This window comes from Passer montanus, unplaced genomic scaffold (assembly GCF_014805655.1).
Source record: "Passer montanus isolate IOZ18808 unplaced genomic scaffold, ASM1480565v1 scaffold2, whole genome shotgun sequence".
Lineage (NCBI taxonomy): Eukaryota > Metazoa > Chordata > Aves > Passeriformes > Passeridae > Passer > Passer montanus.
In genome coordinates, this window is record NW_024366591.1 from 13,633,114 (window position 1) to 13,653,381 (window position 20,268).

The 20,268-nt window shown below is 43.1% G+C and overlaps 1 protein-coding gene across 2 annotated transcripts in view; it reads left to right on the top strand.

Moving 5' to 3' along the window:
• Positions 1 to 18,583: 18,583 nt before the first annotated feature.
• The window catches only part of SHPRH (SNF2 histone linker PHD RING helicase), a 47,940-nt gene continuing 46,255 nt past the window's right edge, over positions 18,584 to 20,268 (top strand). Inside the window, exon 1 of one of the 2 annotated variants that reach the window (XM_039707291.1) lies at positions 18,584 to 18,656. The gene's annotated coding sequence lies outside the window, so the exon portion shown is untranslated. Of the gene's footprint in view, positions 18,657 to 19,225; positions 19,360 to 20,268 lie in introns of those variants that run through there. The other variant, XM_039707292.1, reaches the window with a different exon arrangement.

Consider the following 20,268-nt stretch of genomic DNA (forward strand, 5'->3'; position numbering starts at 1 on the left):
GATTACCTCCCCGCTGGGAACTCTATAGATATTTGCCCTACTTTTGAAAGAAAGAGGCAAGGACAAACATTTAACTATTGCTCATTCAGAGATGGGTTTGCAGTGAGTGCTGCCTCAGGGGTGTCTTCAACTTGTGTCAATATCTGAGCTGATTTTATTGTCACACAGCTAGTTATTTGTCTGCACTGTGTTTATCCACGAGCTCTGTTCATTATGGAGGACCCTGCCCAGGAGGTTGCTGGTGCCCTCTTTCCCTGCAGGTAATGCTTCCCAAGGAGGGAACCAGGGTCAGAGGGTCTGCCTGTCCTCTGCCTGTGGGCATGCAGCCTCCCCAAGGCCAGCCTAGGGCAGTTCTGCCAGATGTGCACAAAAGGGGGAACAAATTCCCCTTCACCCATGTTTTAATGATTAAACTTTAATTTCTGCCCTCGACACAACGAGCCTGCAGCATGCCAGCAAATTATTCCAATGGTTAAGTTTTGGGTTGCTTCTCTGGCTTTAGCAAGAGAAGCATTTGCAATGCTCCCACTGGTTTTTCCCAACATACAGCACCCTGTAGCCTTCATCCCCTCTAACCAGGCGCTCAGAAAGACAGCAGGTCTTTACGCTGAGACTCTGAGATGTGCAGAGCTGTCACACAGAGCTGTTTTCCCTCAGTGATGGTCTGAGTTTTGCTGAGATTGGAAAGCAGGTCACTGGGTCCTGATGCCCAGCCATGGCTGCAAATGCTGCCTCTCCCACCCCTGCAGCAGCAGGTGGGACTGGGTGGAAATGGGCAGAAGTCTGGGGCTCATACGAAGATATCTGGGATACCTTTAGGAAAGGCCCGGGAAAGACAGCACTGGTTGCAGTGCTTTTGATTTTCTCTTCTGTCATGGGGGCAGCAAAGGCTTTGCCCACAGGGATGTAGCACCACTAGTACTGCTCTCTTTGTCCCACAGATTCATCCCACTGCCTTTTGTCCCTGACTTCTACACATCCTCATCCTGCTGTGTCCCACAGATCTAGTATTTCTCCCCTCAGAAACAGCCCATGTTCCCAGTCCTAGCACCTTCACAAATTTCTTAACATATGGTCCCTTTATCATCTGGTAACCATCCTTGAGGCACTACATGGGACCGCATTTTTTGCAGACATATGAGCTGCCATCAAGCAGGGAATCAGGGCAAAACCAGAGCAAGGCTGGAGCTGTCTTGTAAGCAGCAATTCCTTTCCAAGGGAAATTGCCTGCTGTTGAATAATTTTTTCTCTGTGAAATGAAGGACAAGTGAATAATTTTCATATTCCCATGTTGCACAATTTAAAAATCACTTGGAGGTCGATTGAAATATTCTGTTTTGATGGCATCCAAAGTGTTTTGTTTTGTTTTCTTTTTAAACATTTTATACAATGCAGAACAGTTTTTACTTCAGCTAAAATCAATCATTAACATAAAATGAATGTTCCAATATTTCTTCCAAAAAATTATTTTTTTCTACTCTTAGTTCATCAGAATTACCTCTACTAACAGAAAATTTTCTACTGGAAAAGTTCTGTTCAGCTCTTATGAGAAAGACTCGTGTATTGTAGAAAATGGTTTGAAAGGAGGATTGTTTGGAGTAGCAATGGCTGAAGCCTGGAAACCTGGTTTGTTGAAATCCCACTTTTGGTTTCCCTAACACGGCTACTCCCTCCTCTACTTCCTACCAAGAGAGACAAGCCAGATTGACTGTCTAGCTGTACAGGCCTTCCAACTAAATTATTGGGGAGATTTAAAGCTATTCTGCAAGGATCAATGCTGCTGAAGTTATACAATTTTATTCTGCCTTGGAAACAAGCAGAAAGCTCATGTGTTCCTGTCAGAAATAAGCTGAAACATACATCAGCTATCTGATAAATTGTCTCCAGTCCTTTTTATTCTGCTCACTTAGCTGCTTTCTTTTCATGATTTAAAAATGTCACCTGCTATATATAAACAGTGTGCATGCAAAACATGCATAGGTAGCCCACTGTTGTAGATACTGAATTGTTTGCTTGTGACCAAATATTTGGAATCATCATCTAGCAGGCTTGTTCAGATAAAACAGGGATTTAATCTTACTAATATTCAATATTTTTTTACATTTTCTCCTTTTCTCTTAGCAAAATAAACATTTCTCATAGTTTTGTCTTAAACATATGCATCATTTTTTACCTCTTTTCTTGCATTTAGGCTTTCAAGTTGCCCTATCAGTAAGAAATAAAGCAACAGCATTTTTAAGTTTTGATTGCTTACACTTATTTGCTGCAACAGCTAAGAAATGAACATAAATGGATCAATGTCTGTATATATGGAGCTTTGTAAAGGTCTGATTGCTCAGCTGTTCCTTGTACTAGTAGATCCATTAAAATTAAATAGGATTAACCCATGAAATTTAGGACTCACTTCTGAGATACTTAGAAATTCGCAATACCTTCTGCACAAACCTATAACTGTATGGGGTTACTCTCCATCTTTTTTTTTCTTTTTCTTTTTTTTTTTTTTGACAGGAATAGACATCCCTTGAAACCCAAGGATTCCCAGAAGTTTGAAAGCTAACATTGGTAGTCATCCAACACCCTCTTGCCCACTGTCTCAAGACACACTATTGTCAGCATATTTTAGAGATTTAGGTGATTTTACAGCCTTTAAAAAAGTTCTTCTGCTGGGGCTTTCTCAGGAGGAAAGTGTCTGCCTGGTTATGATTTCAGATGGTTTTCAAACAAATTTGAAGTCCAAATCAATGCAAAATTCAGTATTCAGGGATGCCTTGTAAATTTTTTACACTCTCTGAGGATTATAGACTCCGTGAAGTGATAAATAGAGCAGATTTATTCAGACATTCAGCAGTTTTCATCTCTGGCTAGCAGAGCTGTTAATAAGCTAAGAGTAATTTTTTTTTTGTATTTAAAAATAAGTAACTGATTGCTTTTATAACTCAATATTAAAGAACTTTCAGCACAAGTGCTTCATGCCGGCTGCTAAAGAGAGAGCCTGTAAGAACGTGGTCCAGAAAACAAAAGGCCTGATCTCTCCTCAGCAGAAACTCACCTCACAAAGGGTTCCCTTACCACAAGCCTGCGCCCTCCAAGCAGTGGCATGCAACAGTCAAAGGCAGATTGTTTTCATTCCTTACAGAGAGGACACACCTCAAGTCTTGAAGGTTTCTTGGGCATCTGCTCTTGTGAAACCCAAAGACAAATTTTGGTCTCATGGCAATGGGGATGTTCCCAAATAGTGAATAAGAAGTCAGTTGAATGTCTTCTTTGTTAACAACATGACTGTTCAGTCCCAGAAAATGTTTAAAATAATTCCTGTATTTATTTTCTGCAAAAATGTACTTAGGGTGCCCCCTAGGCCAAAATGCTCCACACTGTTTACAACATCCACTTACATCAATTCTATCCAGTTCAATTAATTTTGATAAAACTCCTTGTCCTAAAATCCCCTGATTTCCCTGAAATTATCTCCCAAAAACCAACATGAGTAAATAAATAAATTTCTGCTGGGACTTGCATTCCAACAAGCTTACACTACATCAGGCCAAAAGAGAAAAGTGCATTTCAAAGTCAAAGGTCCACAGTTCCTGAGCAACAGACTGTCCATTTAAAATCCACAGACTTCTAATTTAATTTGGAAATGTCAGTCTGAATCATTCTGGCTGAACTCACCAGACAGGGACTTATATAAGTGCGAAAGGAGAGACAGTACCTTGGATATATGGGATTTAATACAAATTAACAAGACAGGTCTACTTAATTAGATTGTAACTAACAGGACAAGTAATTTAACAAGAAGTCACCATCCCTTAAGGAGACAGATTTGGTTCTCTGTGGGAAATATGGCAGCTGAAGCATCAGCTAGCCAAATTTTCCAGTGATTTTCAAGGACAGCTTCTTGTAAAGCCATCTGCAGGAATTCAGTCTGGTACCAGTGAAAACCGGTAACACCTACATATGGAAAGGAAGTCGTTGCTGTGTGAATGAATGAGGGAAAGGTGTTCCTGCTCTCTCCTGCCATCTCTTTCAGGCTGCAGCCTAGGGTAAGAAAGACTTTATGCTGCAGATAGGTTGCAGCTACAAAAGGCACCAGTAACTTGTGAAGATCCAAAGTTCACTCCAACTGTACAATGCAGCAACACATCTCTGCACTGCTCCAAGAGAAACTGCACACAGCCAGTAATTTCTGAAATTTTCCCCATGACTACAGTAAGCACTGAAGAAAACAGGTCTGTGTTTACTGGCTGTTGTGCCCTCCATTTCTCCACACAGAACCCTTATAAACATTTTGTAAAACAAAAAGAAGGAAAAAAATATTAAAAATCACAAATATCAGAGATGGAAAAGGCTAGCAGTCTTTTCAAAATGAGCATCTTTTGCACATAACTAAAGAATCAGAGGAAGTTTTACAAATATCAGTTTAGCAAGTAAACAATGTGTGATAAATACTTGACACACTTTAAAGAACCTTTCTAGTACTTAAAAAAAATTAAAAAAGAAAAGGAAAAAAAAAGCCCAAGTTAATATGTTGAATACCTCTGGATACTAATTGTTCCATTTGCAGTCTGTCACTGTTTATGTAACGCTGTATACAGGATACTTTATTAGCTTCCCTAAACATCTATTTTTAAAGTCTGCAGTAGCAAATAAAATAAGGAAGAATGGAGTACCTTAAAGATTAGTAGGATTTTGTGGTGACCTTTAACTGAAATGATTTCATTTTCTACACTGCACCTCCTTTATGCATTTGCAATTGTTCAGGCAGATGGAAAGAATGCCTTAAAATCAGTGCCAGCAGACTGATCACTTTATTCACTTTTTTCTTGCTATACCTGGTTGTAAATGAACTCAGAGGTGTCAGCTAGAACTATTGTTCTAGTTTCACAATCATTATTTTCATTATTTTTCCAAATGTAGGTAATGTGACAGAATAGCACGCCACTGTGTAGTAACTCAATAAAATAACGTAATTCTGTTCTTGTTTTAGCTGGGATAGAGTTAATTTTCTTTGCAGTAGCTGGTGCAGGGCTGTGGCTTGGATTTGTGCTGGAAACAATGCAGGGATAACAGAGAGGTAGCACAGAGATGTCTTTGTTACTGCTGCGCTCACACAGAGCCAAGGCCTTTCCTGTCTCACCCCACTCCACCAGCAAGGGCTTTGGGGGTGCACAAGGATTTTGGAGGGGACACAGCTGGGACAGCCAACTCCAGCTGACCAAAGGGATAGTTCAAACCATGCAACATCATGCTCAGCATATAGAGCCAGAGGAAGAGAAAGGAAGGAGGGGTCATTTGGAGCAATGATGTTTTTCTTCCCAAGTGACTGCTACATGTCATAGAGCTCTGCTTTCTTGGGGATGGCTGGACGCCTATCTGCCCATGGGAAGCAGGGAATTAATTCCTTATTTTGCTTTGCTTCTGTGAATGGTTTTTGCTTCCCCTAGTAAATTGTCTTCATCTTAACCCACGAGTTTTCTCATAAAATACCATGTAACACTGTATTTATTTGTAGTATATAGCTATTACTTAAAACAAGACATACACAACAGGAATCTGATACCCCGAAATAGAATGAGGATGTGGTATACAAACTACACTCCTCCAACTATTTGCAAATTACTTGATACATTTGTTCAAAACGTTGATGCAAAAAAGCACCATTCCTACAAAATGAGAGGATAGTTCACAGCACTATAAAAATAGTTCTCACTAAGTGCTTACACATTTTCTGACATCTTCTCTGCTATTACAAAAAAAGAGAACAGTATCAGATGACATATGTTTCTTTAAATACTTATTTATAGTCATTATAAGGAGTTGCCTTGATGACAGAAATTGCATAGACTTTATCAACTTGACTTTCCATCCAAGCAATGCATTTCTGGAAGAATTTCATTACTTCAGCATCTATTAAAATCATTGTAGCTCTCCTTCCCCTCATTTCCCTGACAGTATGCTGCTGTGGCTTTGATGACACATTAATTGCTTTTCTTCTGTGACTTCCTTCTGGTGAAGTGGCTGCACAGTCTCACTGGCCACCTGCCACTGCAGGGATGTCAAGACCTTGATCCTCACTGGGTTACCTGGCTCCTCAGCTTGTTGCTATGACTGGTTGGTCCTTGGGATGCTTCAAATCCCAGCATCCCAGTTCCTCCAGAATCAGACGTTCTCAATCTTGTTCACCAATGCAACTCTATTTGACCTAACATTGGATTAATCATAAAAATTGCATTTATTAAGGCAGGAAAACAAACATCAAGTGTAACATGACCATGGGTTATAAAATGGCTGAAGTCCAGCCAATCCAGCAGCTTGAATTCATTGGCTGTGAATGCCTGTCCTCAGAAAGTACATTCAAATGCTTTTTATCTTGAATTTCCATCAGCTAGTTGCCTTTTGTCATCCTTTCTCAAAGTAGCCAACATTTCATTTATATCTCTCATCCACTTGTGATTAATGGCTCACATTTTGTTCACGGATTAGATCACAGAGCTTCAAACACCATACTTGGGTGTTTGCTCTCCTGATTATCTTCCCCAAACACTATTATAATTTTTTTGGCTCTACCTGAGCAAAACATGCTTACAAGGCATTAACAGGTTCTGATTTTCTACAAACATTGAAGTAACAATGTTCTGAGGTACCAGACCCTCACATACACTTTGAATTGGACATTAAGAATGTGCCTAAAACCATTAGTTTCTTTAAAAAAATCTTACTATTTGTAGACATGGGGCTGAATTGAAAATGATCAAAAAGGAAGGCCAGGAGCAGTGAAGAAAACTCAAAGAGAAGAGTCTCACTCAATTAAAGAACACTTTTATCCCCTTTGTCTAAGGAAATATAGCCAGCATGTCAACTGTGCCTATTGCCTCCACAGCCCTTCCTGACAAAATACCAAAAATATTGAGAAGGCAATTGAGGAAAAAAATTCACTGAAATTTGGAAAGGTCTCAAAGGTAAATACATCTGTCCAAATTTTTGAATGGCAGTTGTCAACTAAAAGAAGTAGATCAACATAAATACCCGCACTGGGAGAGAGACAGGTAAAATTCTTCACTCTGAGGGAAGTGAGGCACAGATGTAGATTGTCCAGAGAAGCTATAGATGCCCCATCACAGGAAATGTTTAAGAATAAGTTGAATGGGACCTTGAGAAACCTGGCCTAATGGAAGATGTCCCGGCCTAGGGCAGAAGGTTTGGAACTCGAAGGTCTTTAAGGTCCCTTCCAACCCAAACCATGCTATGATTCTATGAAATAAGCAGCAGTTGCAAGCAGGTGCCCAGGCAGCACAGCTCTGGGCCAGCTGCAGAATGGGGTGTCTCTGTCCCGGGGAGGTACAACTGAGTCCTCACGAGAGATGACTTTCAGGGGTGGAGGACACAGCATTCATTAGGCAGGCAGATGATACATGCCTGATTACAGGTTTGTGTAGGAAAGTGGGGTCCATGAAACCCCTATTCCCCTCACAGGTGTGAATCATGTGTAGATGATTAAATGTGACTCAAAAGGTGAATCTTGAAACTTGTTTAGCAATGAGCAGATGAAGGGACAGAAAGAATACATGTCTGAGTAGCTGCATTGCCATACTGTAAATAATAATCATAGGTAATCAACTTTTGCTTCAATAAATTAGAGAATTCAATAAAAAGAAAATGTCTAAATAGCAGTTAGTTGCATTGTTTAGAGAATGTCCACATATACAGGATGATTCTATGTAAACAGTGTGTCCTTGTGGTTTTCAAGTTTTCTGTAAAAGCCAGTTGTGAAAGCACATACTAAATTTCATGGCATAGTCTTTATTTTTATTCTAGGGGATGTTTTATCAATAAATATACTATAATATGTGCTTGTTTTCATAGCATATGCTTGGTTTTGTTTCCTCTTTTCTTAGCAACAGCTTCTAAAAAGTCCTCTCATCACCACTGCACTTTTTATTTAGCTGCAAATAATAAGTCCCCAATAAATTAACCCAAACCATCTCAACCAATTTGGCAGCTGCTGTCACTGCAGTAATAGACAGCTATTGATTTCCATGTCTCTATTTAAATTCAACTAATGCTTGTGCTGAAGCTTGTGCTGCATCTCAATTCCTATTGTGTTTCTGATTTCTAAATGATACCTGCATTTAGTTTATCTTTTCTTTAGCTGGCTTTTACTTTTCTCTAAATTCCAACTACTGTAAACAGGGGATACAAATTTGTACAATACTCTTTCTTCTTGCTCTCCTTTACCAGACAATGTAATATGCACCACTCAAATAACATATTTTCAATCAATTTTCTAAATCATCCTAAAATTTGATTCTTCAGCCCAAACCCACATGAAAAGTCTTTTTGTGTGCTTTCACTTTGTGACTCCATGTACATAGACTGATGACACACATATAGGACTCAATCCCAAAGAATATTTGGACATATGCTTAACTCCACCCTCATTTAACATAGCTTTTAAGTTTTTGCCCTTGTTTTTTCTTTTTAGAAATTGAGGAGGAGGGCAAGGAGAAGAATCCAGGGACATGTGGTGAGAAGACTGCTTTCAGCTTTGGTTATGTACTCCATTCTTATTTTTGTTCATTCATTTCTAATACAGTAAAATTAAAAATTACAGCAAAACTAAAACAAAAGTCTACCCAGTAAAAATTCAGAGGAAGTATTATTCTGTGAAGTGAGGACCACACCTGTTTTTAGGTATGCCTTCCACCTCTGCATATACTTTCTAGTTCAAAACCCGCGCAGCTGAAGAAACAGAAATCTTGGCCCATTAGGTATCAAAGGAAGAACTGATGCTGCAAGACCAGACTTCACAGTGGCTCCTTGAGGCTGCAGGGTATGTGTGAGAGTGTGGAAGATTTCTAAGGAGTGTTAAAAAAAGTCTCTTAACATTTCACAGTTGTAAATTGTACTTTTTAGAATGCTGAGATTAAACTGCATTATCTCTTTTCCTGATTTAACTATCTTGGTTGAAGATATGAAATGTGGGTGAGAGGAAGATGTTATTCAGTTGGATGTTATTTTTAATTTCATAGTGTAGATAATGTATTCAGAAACCTTTGCTTTGAAGGCAATCTGCATTCAGTGCTGGTAAAGAGTATCAAATCTTTACACAGTTTATGGGATAATTCTGATTAGATGCAGTACTTACTCTGTGGCCAGAAGTGTACAATACCTAAAATAATTATGGTAATTGTGTATTGGAAGTCAGCTATTCAGGAGGAAGCTATTTGTTTAGCACATAATAGTTCAGACCTGTGAGAGAGGGAAGTATCTGCATCTGAAGGACAAACAATACAGACTGCTTGGGAGCAGGTTGTTCTTATGTTACTTCACTTTATATGTATCTTAAAGGTCACTCAAATTGAAGTTTTCTTGCTCCAAACAACACTAACGTCACCAGAACCCCTCAGAAATGCAAGGCATATATGGGAAACAATCAGCTTGGCTCCTCAGGAAACAATCTTGCCTGTGCAGAAAGCAGATGTGAAAGCAGATGTGCCTGGGAAAGGTGGCACCAAAACATCAAACCACACCAAATTCTCAGCAGGCAAACTCAACCCAAAGAAAAAATTTGGCTGACTCCACTCAGGCCAAACTGCGCAAGCTCTCAAGTCACAAGAAGCTGAAACAAAAAATCTGTGAGGATTTACTTGGTGCGGATGCTACCTCTATTTCCCTTCTCAAATGATGCTGGGTTTTTGGCAAAACTTTTGAAACAAGACCAGCAGCTGCAATAATTCTTCTGGAGTTACCAGGGTAGCAAAGCAGAGCAAAACTTGGCATCCAGGGTTACTTTTGGTGGATAACTCATAAATAATGGTGGGTGGCTGGTTCTCTGCATATAACCTAACCTTTCTGCACTACCAGAGATGTGTCTTCAGGTCTTCTGACATCACACTCCTCAACAACACCCTGATCTGTGCCCAGAGCAGGACCAACCCCAGGGCAGCAGCAAGTGCAGGGAGCTCACCTGACCCTTCTCCTTTCTAGGATCCCATCAGCAGCAGCACATGACACTGACATACCTCTAATCACTTGGGTTAAGACTGGATAATGCAAGTATTTCCCACCAGGTAAATCTTTTCTGGAAGGCTTCCTGAAAAATGTGGTTTCCAAGTAGAAGTGAAAGGAAAAACCACCCTTGGCCTTGGTACCCTTATTGCTCTCCTTGTGGATCAGATATTGTAGGGCTCCCAGGGTGCTGGTGGTGGTGGGAGACCTCAGCAGGTGTCTGCCAGGGCAGAGCCTGGCAGCCAGGACACATCCCATCTCCCCAGCCCAGCAGGGATGACCAGGAAGGGCCAGTCTGGGCTGGCAGCAACACACCAACTTGTGCTTTGGGCAGGAGCCAGAACTGTTGCAAAAATTGATCAGCCATGAACAAGATGCTTACCAAGCCAGCAGATAAGCATTCCTTGTTTTGCTGATATCTCTACACACGACATTGTAGTATTGTTATTTATATCCTATAACATCTTAATCATTTATCACTTTCCATCTGTGCTCCAGACCCAGGATTTCATCAGCTTGGAACATCTGCAGGTCCATCAGCATCCCAGGAGAATATTTTTGCAAAATTTTTGTATTATGTTCCTATTGCCTAGAGAAACAAACCATAGTTAGTGAAAAGTAATACTTTGTTGGAAAAAGGGGAAAATATTTATTTTGTTCTGACCTCATTACTTTCTCTTGCAATCATTTTTCAAATAAAAGCCTGTTCTCTCATCTCTCGATAGCTCCCAATTACCTCCTCAATTAAAAAGGTTTATTTTTACTCAAGCAGGGTCATGAGATGTAATATTTCATTGTTTCATTGTGTGACAAGGTGGGGTTTTTTTTCTCCCCTGAGACTGTGCTCAGTGATGCACAGAAATTTCTGCTGACTCATTTCCCTAGTCAGAGAATGTGGATTCTACCGAGCCCAGCGAGGAGGCATGAACAGTCCTGTGCTACACAGATGGGGCACCATGTAGGTCCATGCCTTGGAACAAAACCAGTCAAAAAGCAAACCCCTCAGAGCACCGAAAGTAGGAAGGAGATTGGATTGAAGCATGGTTTATTATTGACATTTGTGTACAAACTTTGGAACTGTAGGGCTACATAACAGGTTATGCATCTACCCTAGTGAGAGCACAGCAGACAAAGAATTATTTTTTGTTGTTTTACAGCTAGGACAAAATCCATACATCTGGGTTAGCCTGGATGGGAAAGGCAAAGTAGAGAGTAATAATAAGAAAATATCTACAGTGGCTGGAGATTAAAGAAAAAATATTAAAATTTGATTACAGGTTTCTGCAATTTGAAGTGGCAAATATGTATAGAAGTACTAAAATGTATACTAATATGTATAGAAGTACCAAAATATAAATACAAATATGTATACAAGTACTAAAATACTTAAATTGCTTCCACCTCTTGTGCTGGTGATAAAACCAGAAACCAATACATTACATGGGCCATTCCATCAGCCCCCATTGGGCTCCCCGTGGTACTATGTAGGAAAACAAACTAAAATACACATTTGGAGTCCCAGACTAACTTCTCATCACTCGATGCATTTCTAAATTTTAGGCCAAATACAGGCAACAAAAATATAGTTTGATTAATAACTCGGTGTACACATATTTAGAAATACAATGACATTTATATCCAGAGAAAACATCCTTTCTCATTAGTTAAGGTTGTTGCCTTAGCGACTTAATACCCCAGGCCAAAGTAAAATAATTGCTTGGGAATGATTCAGGTGCCTTTCCACTACAGACTTGCTCCAGGGACCCACATGACAGGGGGTCTAAAGGCTTCTGCTGTCTTACCATTTCCCCCTGAACAGCAGCATCAACTCAGTACCACTACACTCAGGTCTGTCTCTCTGTTGCAGATTTACTGCACCTTTCAGGGAATAGTTACAAGGGACCAGGCGGCAGTAGCAGCAGAAAGCAGCCAGTTCTGCTGCCCAGCTGAGATCTGCACCTCTTGTAATTCCCATGTGGCTCAGTGTCACATCATATCCAAATCCCTGGGATACTGCAGAGAGAAATACCCCTCTGTGTCCCACCAGAACTGCTGCCTGGCACTAACAGCACCCAGGTAAGGTGGAGCTCCCCTGAAGCACCGGGCAGTTTGCTGACAGCTTTGGAGCATCTCCTCGGCTCTCCCATGCCCTGCGCAGTCTGTGAGTCAGCACTGCCTGCTCCTGCAGCCCAGAGCCACAGCAAATGCACAGCCTGCCCTCTCTGAAACCTGCTGCTTTTTCTGACTCAGGTAGTCACCCAAGTGGGCTCAAAGGTGAATTTTGGACAGACAATTTCATATAATACTCCTCTGAAGAGAATTATTATTAACCTTCTGCAATGAAGCTACATCAATCTTTATGTATTTGTTTTAACATCAAACCTTGTTAAACTCAAAGAAAATATCTGTGGAGGCAGATTTCCATCAGTGTTAAATAAATACATTGATTTCTGGCTTGAGAACTGCAGATCTTTCTATGCTTCTAAGTTGATAAATCAAAGAAATAACAACCCTGATAAAGTTCACATTTTCTTTGACAGAAACTTCCAAGACCGCTTATCACTTCTTTACGAGGAAAGAGGCCAAAATAAAATAGTTTCAGAAGACTGCACATTTTTGTTTCAAATTAGATTTTATTTGCCTTTTTTCCATAGTATAAAACACAGATAAGAATTTTGCAAGCATTTTTGGTTTGCCTGGTTTTTATATTACAGAGCAAGATATGAATTCTCTTGCCAGAGTGTGCAAATCAGCATTTTTCACTGCCAAGAAATATATCTCTAATAGATAATGTCTGAAATATCCCTTTATTGTGAGCATCCTTCAGCTCTCTTTTGAACCATTTTGCCTTGTATTATGTTGCAAACATCTATATTTTGAGCCTAAATTTCCAAATGCTTTTACTGATTTTATTATAAAGATTTTATTTATTTAATTCCAGTTTTATTAGAAGGTTTGTTTTTTCTCAGAAACTGCAAACTTTTTCTTTTTGCATTTTTGTTACATTAAAAAAAAAGGCTTATAAAAGGAACATTAAAGCAATGAAAACATTGCTTTAATATGTACCTTATTTAGGTACATATTTAAATAACTCCAAGAACTGGATTCCAAATCCTACATAGTAACTCTAGATGATGTCCTAGATGCAATGACATGGTTATTTTTTTTTTTCTGCTCTATATTTAGGTAGTCTTTTTAACTGTCCTTTTCTCTTGGAAAAAGGGAGATGGGCTCAACTCCCACCAGTGACAGATCAGCTGCTGCTGTCAGTCCTGAGGTCAGGTGTATCACCTGGTTTTCACAAAACCAGCACGTAGCTCAGCTGAGAGGCAGATGGGAAGGGTGTAGGAGAATTGTGCACACACGTGAGCTGAGACAGATGGCCTGCAGCGTGCTGTTCTGTGGGGTGCAGGTACATTCCCCCAGGAGATGCCATGCTAAGAGGCAGAAGGGCACAAGTGATATGTTAAACTTCTCTGTTTTGAGGAAACAGAAAAGAGTGGAAGCCCTGAAGGAATGAAAACAGGGAAATTTGCCATCACAGCTCCATGGTGTTTTTCTCATGCTGGGTTCTTAGCTTACTGGCTTACATGATGGTTTTTGGCACACAAGAACACTCTGCTCTTTGTAGCTCTCCAAAAAATATTGAAATTCTCCACTCTTTTGTCCCAAGCAGCATTAGACACTGTGGATGGTGGCAATTATATGATAACACTTTCAAAGTCCCACTGTGACAATTATACTATTTTCTATTATATATACACCAAACACTCTGGAGGTTGGGTAGAAATTAACCTACGAAAATAATTTCCTACCAGGCCACAGAATACTGCTCACAATTTTATTAATCTGGAATAGACTGGAACAATATTATGCCTCCGCTGGGGTCCATCTATCCATTTCTGCCACATGGTGGCATTTATCAAAGGAGCTGAATAGGTTTCTCCTGCTAGTTAGCCACCCGAGTAACACATGAGTTTGCTGAGGCACAGCACAGCATACAGTCATTGTAGTGCAGGCAATAGAGTCTATCTGCCCTCAGTTTCATTCATTTGCTACAAACATTCACATTTCCTGCCAGAACCAATTTGGAGACTTACTTGATTTTCTTTAGAAGATTTCTGCTTGCCTTTGCAACTAGAAAAGGACTTTGAAATACCATAACAATTAGCATGCCGTTTTCTCCAGCCTCCCTCAAAAAAGAAATCCTTTGCAAAGGAGCATGTCTCCTGATTTTATTTGCTAACTCTTTCTGGGCTTTAAGAGTTGCTACTGAAAGCATAAGGGAATTTTTATTCATAGGCAAGGGAGGTTATGTTTTCAAGTGTGGTCAAAAAAATCACATGGTCTTATTTCATATTCTCGTCTCTTTATACTGCTCTTTTTTATTTTGTTAGATTAAATGGCAATTATCTTCTTTCATGTACTGAAGTTCTTTAGAATAGGAGAGAAATTACTGGGTGCTAATCCTCTGGATCCTTAGTCATTAGCTGCTGAATAGAAACAGGGATTTTTCCACCTGCTCTCAACTCTTATTTCAAAAGATAGGTTTGCAAGTGACTAGACAGAAAAGCAAAACTCCTTCAGACAAATGATGGACACGGTGGGTGAAGACCCCTTTATTTCCTCCTAAGAAATGCCTCAACCACTCCTATGGAGCCACAACAGGCAAGAGAACAGTCAAGTGTTCCATGAGATATGCCACAAAATATGTAGCTAAGAGATTTCCATGAGACGTGTGAATGCTGTGCTGAGGGGGGGATGATCCTTATCCTTGCAGCCAAGTGGAAGAGGGAGTGCTGCTAATGTGTCATGGCTCTGCTCTGCCCTTTCACGAGACCCACAGTCTTTGTAATCCTTCTCTTTATTCCTCTATGTATAAACTGTTACTTTTACATATAAATTGGCTCCCTGCCCCCATTTAAGATGGCAGCATGGTCGTACCTCTACTTCTTCCAAAGGGAAAAACTGGCATTTGAAATCCTTCACTACAGAGGCTGAGAACACAACCACCCTACAGACAAATCAACAGGCCTGCTTCTCTTTCTTCCCCAAAGCACGGACAGCTCTTTGGTAAGATTTGTGCCTCTGACTGTGTTGGAGTGTACTCAAGAACTTCAGAACTAGTGTTCCTGACACTCCAAAGATCTCCATTGCTCTTAGAGATGTCCAAGATCTCTCTTGCTCTATGCTGCAGCACAGATGATCTCTCTCTCTTCCCCCCTCTTTTTTGTTTTCTCTCTCTACTTTTCTCCCACCATCCTCTTTCTCATATGATATTGCAAGGTTTACCAACATAGTTTTGCTAGCTGTTTGCCTTCATCTTTGCATTAACAAATGTGAATTTTTCTTCAAATAAAATAATTACTTGTTGAAGGACCTCTAGTGTTGTTTCACTGCACGTCTACCCAAGAGTATTTTTGAATCTGAGTCACTTTCCTCTCCTTCTTGAGTTGAAAAGTTCTAAGGGGTACTGAGTCTTGACCCAATAAGTGGGCAGGGAGAGCTGGGAAGTGAGTTCTCAGCTTTATGCCAGGAGGGGTTCGAGCAGTGCCAGGACAATGGCGACCTGGGGAAGGCCAGTGACTGTTACCCTGTTTGGAGTCATCTCCTGCTTCCCTCGGCAGGATGATCATGGCAAGGTTGTTTATCTTGAGAACTAGGAAAGGTACTTCTTACCAAATGAGGGTGAGAGAACAAGAGAGGCTCAGACAGATATCGTCATGTAGAGCAGGCACCCTCTTGGGGCCATGGTGTTTTCCCCGTCCTCTGAAAGCAGAAATGTTACTCTCTTGCTTAGTAGTCTTCATGACATGCAGATAAGAAAATAAAGTTCAGTTTCACAAATGCTTTATATTCTAAATCTTTAAAGACCATCATCACTACCAAAGAAAGGAAAAGTCCCAATCCAGGAGAGGAAATCGTTAATAGAAGACACAAACAATATAGAAATAGAAGAGCTAACTAAAGGGCAAGACTCATTAAGAGAGTCATGGCCCTGTGAACAGCCCTGTAAATGAGTCTGGGAACAGATCTCACTGAGGCAGGAATTGTTGTCCGCTATTTCTACAAGAGTTCTGGAAGTGTTTTCTTTCCTGTTTCGCTTTGCTGGTGGAGTCCAACTTCACCAAGTGGAGGAGGGTGAGCAGCAGTCACTTGTGGGACTTTGTCACAGCATCAGGTCATCAAAAGCAGGTGCAGGACACTCACATGAGGAGTCACACCTTTGAAGTCCTGTGTGGGGGAACTCTACGTTATCACAGACTCACAGCACACCCCCCTCACCTCAGTAAATGTGATGGAAGTTGTCCTCTGGCTGCCCTCACTCCTGCCAAGAGAGCGAGTTCAAGAGAGACAGTTCAGAATGAGAAAATTTGATATTCAGATCTTGCAACACAAACCTAGATGTCACTCCTTTAAAAGTAGCTGCCTACCCTACCCATCCATATGTACAGGGATGCATACCAGCAGAAGGAGTTAAACAGGGTAGCTTCACGAATTCCTAGCGAAGGGAATCACTTCAGCTGCTCACTGCCCACAGACTGAACCAACAGGCATCCTGGCATCAGCAACAGTGTGACCAGCAGGAGCAGGGAAATGATCCTCTCCCTGTACTTGTGAGGCCACACCTCAAGTTCTGTGTTCAGTTTTGGGCCCCTCACTTCAAGAAGGACATTGAGGTGCTGGAGTATGTCCAGAGAAGGCAACGGAGCTGGGGAAGGGTCTGGAGCACGAGCCTTATGAGGAGCACAAGAGAGCTAGGGGTTTTTGGACTGGAGAAAAGGAGGCTCAGGGAGGCTCTTACTGCTCTCTACAACTCCCTGAAAAATATTTTATCCAGGTGGAGGTAAGCCTCTTCTCCCAGCAACCAGCAACAGGATGAGAGGACGTGGCCTCAAGCTGTGCCAGGGGAGGTTCAGGTTGGACATTAGGAGCAATTTATTCACAGGAAGAGTGATCATACATTGAAATGGGCTGCTCACAAGAAGGTTGTGGAGTCGCTGTCCCTGGAGAAGTTTAAAGGAAAGACTGGATGTGGTACTTAGTGCCATGATCTAGTTGACAAGGTGATCAGTCAGAGGTTGGACTCGATCTTGGAGGTCTTCTTCAACTGAAATGATTCTATGTGATTCTGTCTTCCCTTTCATCTCTGTTCTGCAGCAATTTCCTGTTGTAACATAGGACCACGTGATGCTTTTTAAGCTAATTTTAATCTAGGAATGCGAATTAAACATTGCAAAATTAAACCAGCCAAACCACATAAGGTTGGTATAAGGGCCAACACTCCAAAGCTACTGCACACCACGGTTTTGAGCAGCTCTTCTGAACCCACCCTTTCAGAAAGGCTGCGAGTGGCAGAAAATCAACAGAGGCAAGTAAGGAATTAATCTGGAAAACCTAATACTAAAAAATTATTGAAAATTTTTTTATGAAAGAGAACCCTACCTTCTTGCTGTAAAGGGCTATTTCTGTATTTACAACTGTCTCCAATTGTCAATCTGTGCATTTCACAGAATCACAAGATCGCTTAGGTTGGAAAAGACCTGAGATCATAGAGTCCAGCCTTGGACTGAATACCTTTGTCATCTATACCATTACACCAAGTGCCATATCCAGTCTTTTCTTGAACACCTCCAGGGACAGTGACTCCACCACCTCCCCGGGCAGCCCATTCCAGTGTAAAATTGCTCTTTTTATGAAGATATTCCTCCCGCTGACAAACCTAAGCCCCATGGGCACAGCCTGAGGCCATGTGCTCTCATCGTGTCCCTGGTGCCTGACAGAAGAGGCCGATCCCCGCCTGGCTGCAGGCTCCTCTCAGGGAGCTGCTCCTGAGCCTCCTTGGCTCCAGGCTAAACACTCCCTCAGCCACTTCTCCTAGGACTTGTGCTTCAGCAACTTCACCAGTGATATTCGCTGTTAAAAACGATTTTGCCTTTTCACAGCGCTAACAGCCCAGAAACTCGCTCTTTCAATCGCGCTTGTCAGATGCCCGAACAGTCCTCTCTCTCCTGCCAAGACAAAACAATCACAGAGCGGGTCACGGTGGAAGGGACAACAGCGGGTCACGGTGGAAGGGACAACAGCGGGTCACGGTGGAAGGGCTCCATCTGACCCAGCCTCCCTGCTCAGGATCAACCCAGAGGGCTCTCGGGTATCTCCAGCGAGGGAGACTCCTCAGCCTCTCCGGACAATCTGTTCCAGTTCACAGCCGCCTGCACAGCGAAATTCTCCCCCCGGTTCGGGTGAACTTCCCGCGCATTCCCGGGATCCCACCAGGCTCCCCCACCCTCAGCGCCACCCGCGCGCCCGCGGCCACGCCCACCGGCGTGACGTCACCACACGGCACTCGCCCCGCCCTCAGCCACGCCCCACTGAGGGCACCGCCGCTTTAGCCCCGCCCCTCGCCCGGGGTGCACCCAACTGCGCCTGCTCCCAGGCCTTCTCTCTCTTTGTTCCGCTGACGTCAGGGAGAGGCGGGGCAATGCCGCGGCTCCCGGAGCCCATTGGCTGCCGCTCGGGCTGTCCCGTGCCCGCCCGCCCCTGCACCGCCTGCCCGGGGGCTCCGTCCGGTCTCGCGCCCCCGGCCCGCCCTCCCCGCCCGCGCCGGGAGGAGCCGCGGCCGCCGGGGCAGCAGCGCCAGCGCTCCGGTACGTCCGGGCTCCCCGCCCCACTCCCCTCTCCCTGCGCCCCCGGGGCTGCCCCCTGTCCTCCGCTGCGGCCGCGAGCGGCCGCTCCTCCCGCCTCGCTGGTCCTCAGCTGCGCGGCGGCCGTGCCGCGGGCGGCGGCGGCGGGGCCGGGCAGCCCGAGGCCTGTGCGGGGGCCGCGGGTGGCGGTGGATGCCGCGGGGCCAGCGCAGCCGCGCGGAGCCCGCCGGTGCAGTGCCGGCTGCCCGGGGTGTCGCTGGGCTCCCCTTCCCGAGCTTCCCGTGGCTTTCCTCGCTGGAGACAGCGAGAGCTGTCCGCGTCCCTGCGGCGGAGCGCGGTGCGGGAGGCCCCGGCCCGGGGCCCGGGGCTCGGTGCAGCCTCTGCGGGCAGCCCCGGCCGCTCCCTGCCCCGGCGCGGCTGTGCCCCGTCTCTGCCCGCTGGAGCTGTGAGCGCACCCCAGTCGCACGGAGCGGTTCCCGCCGCTTGTCCCGCAGAGTGCCATGCCCAGGCTGGCGTGCTCCTGCAGGCCGGCATGCCGCAGGGGCCCGGCTGCCTGTGGGATAAGTGCAGTGTGTGTTCGCCGTCGGGATTTGCTTCGAGTGCTGTCAGCATCGCTCCGCGTGCATGAGCATTGTTTTGAAAAAGTCGCCCTTCCTTCCCGGAAGTCTGTTGTGTAATTGTGGGAGACTATCGTTCCTGTAGCCAGGTGAAAGTCGTGCTCTCCTCCCGAACAAATGTGACTGGGATGAGAAGAAATGGCCTTAAACTGCGCCAGGGAATGTCTAGATTGAACCTTTGGAAGAATTTCTTCACAGAAAGGGTGATTGGACATTGGAATGTGCTGCCCGGGGACGTGGTAGAGTCACCATCCCTGAAGGTGTTTAAGGCAAGATTGGATGTGGCACTGAGTGCTGTGGTTTAGTTGACAGGGCAGTGTTCAGTCACAGGCTGGAATTGATGATCTCAGCAGTCTTTTCCAACCTAATTGATTCTGTGTTTGAGTTTCAAACACAGGAGTGTTTGTATATTCCATTCTATTTCCTTCAATTGACTTTCATGAATTGTCAGTTAGTGTTTGTTTGTTTTTTGGGGTTTTTCCAAGACTCTTAGAAAATCACTCAGTAACAGGAATTCTGTTCTGTTCCAGCATAAGCCTTTAACATTAGGATACTGGATTTAGTAGCTTGGCATATTTTCCTCTTATCTTCCTGTATTCCTTTAAAAGTTGTATGCACAAGCTGAGTTGACACAAATATCTATACTCACAAAGTGTGATATGAAGACACAGATCTATTGCTGTGTTCAGGCTCCATGTTTTTTGGGGTTTTTCCAAGACTTAGAAAATCACTCAGTAACAGGAATTCTGTTCTGTTCCACTATAAGCCCCTTTAACATTAGGATACTGGATTTAGTAGCTTGGCATATTTTCCTCTTATCTTCCTGTATTCCTTTAAAAGTTGTATGCACAAGCTGAGTTGACACAAATATCTATACTCACAAAGTGTGATATGAAGACACAGATCTATTGCTGTGTTCAGGCTCCTTGTAAAAAATCTTTTCTTTAAAAAAGTTCCTACTTGCTTTAGTATGTAATTGTGAGCATGTGGTCTTGGAT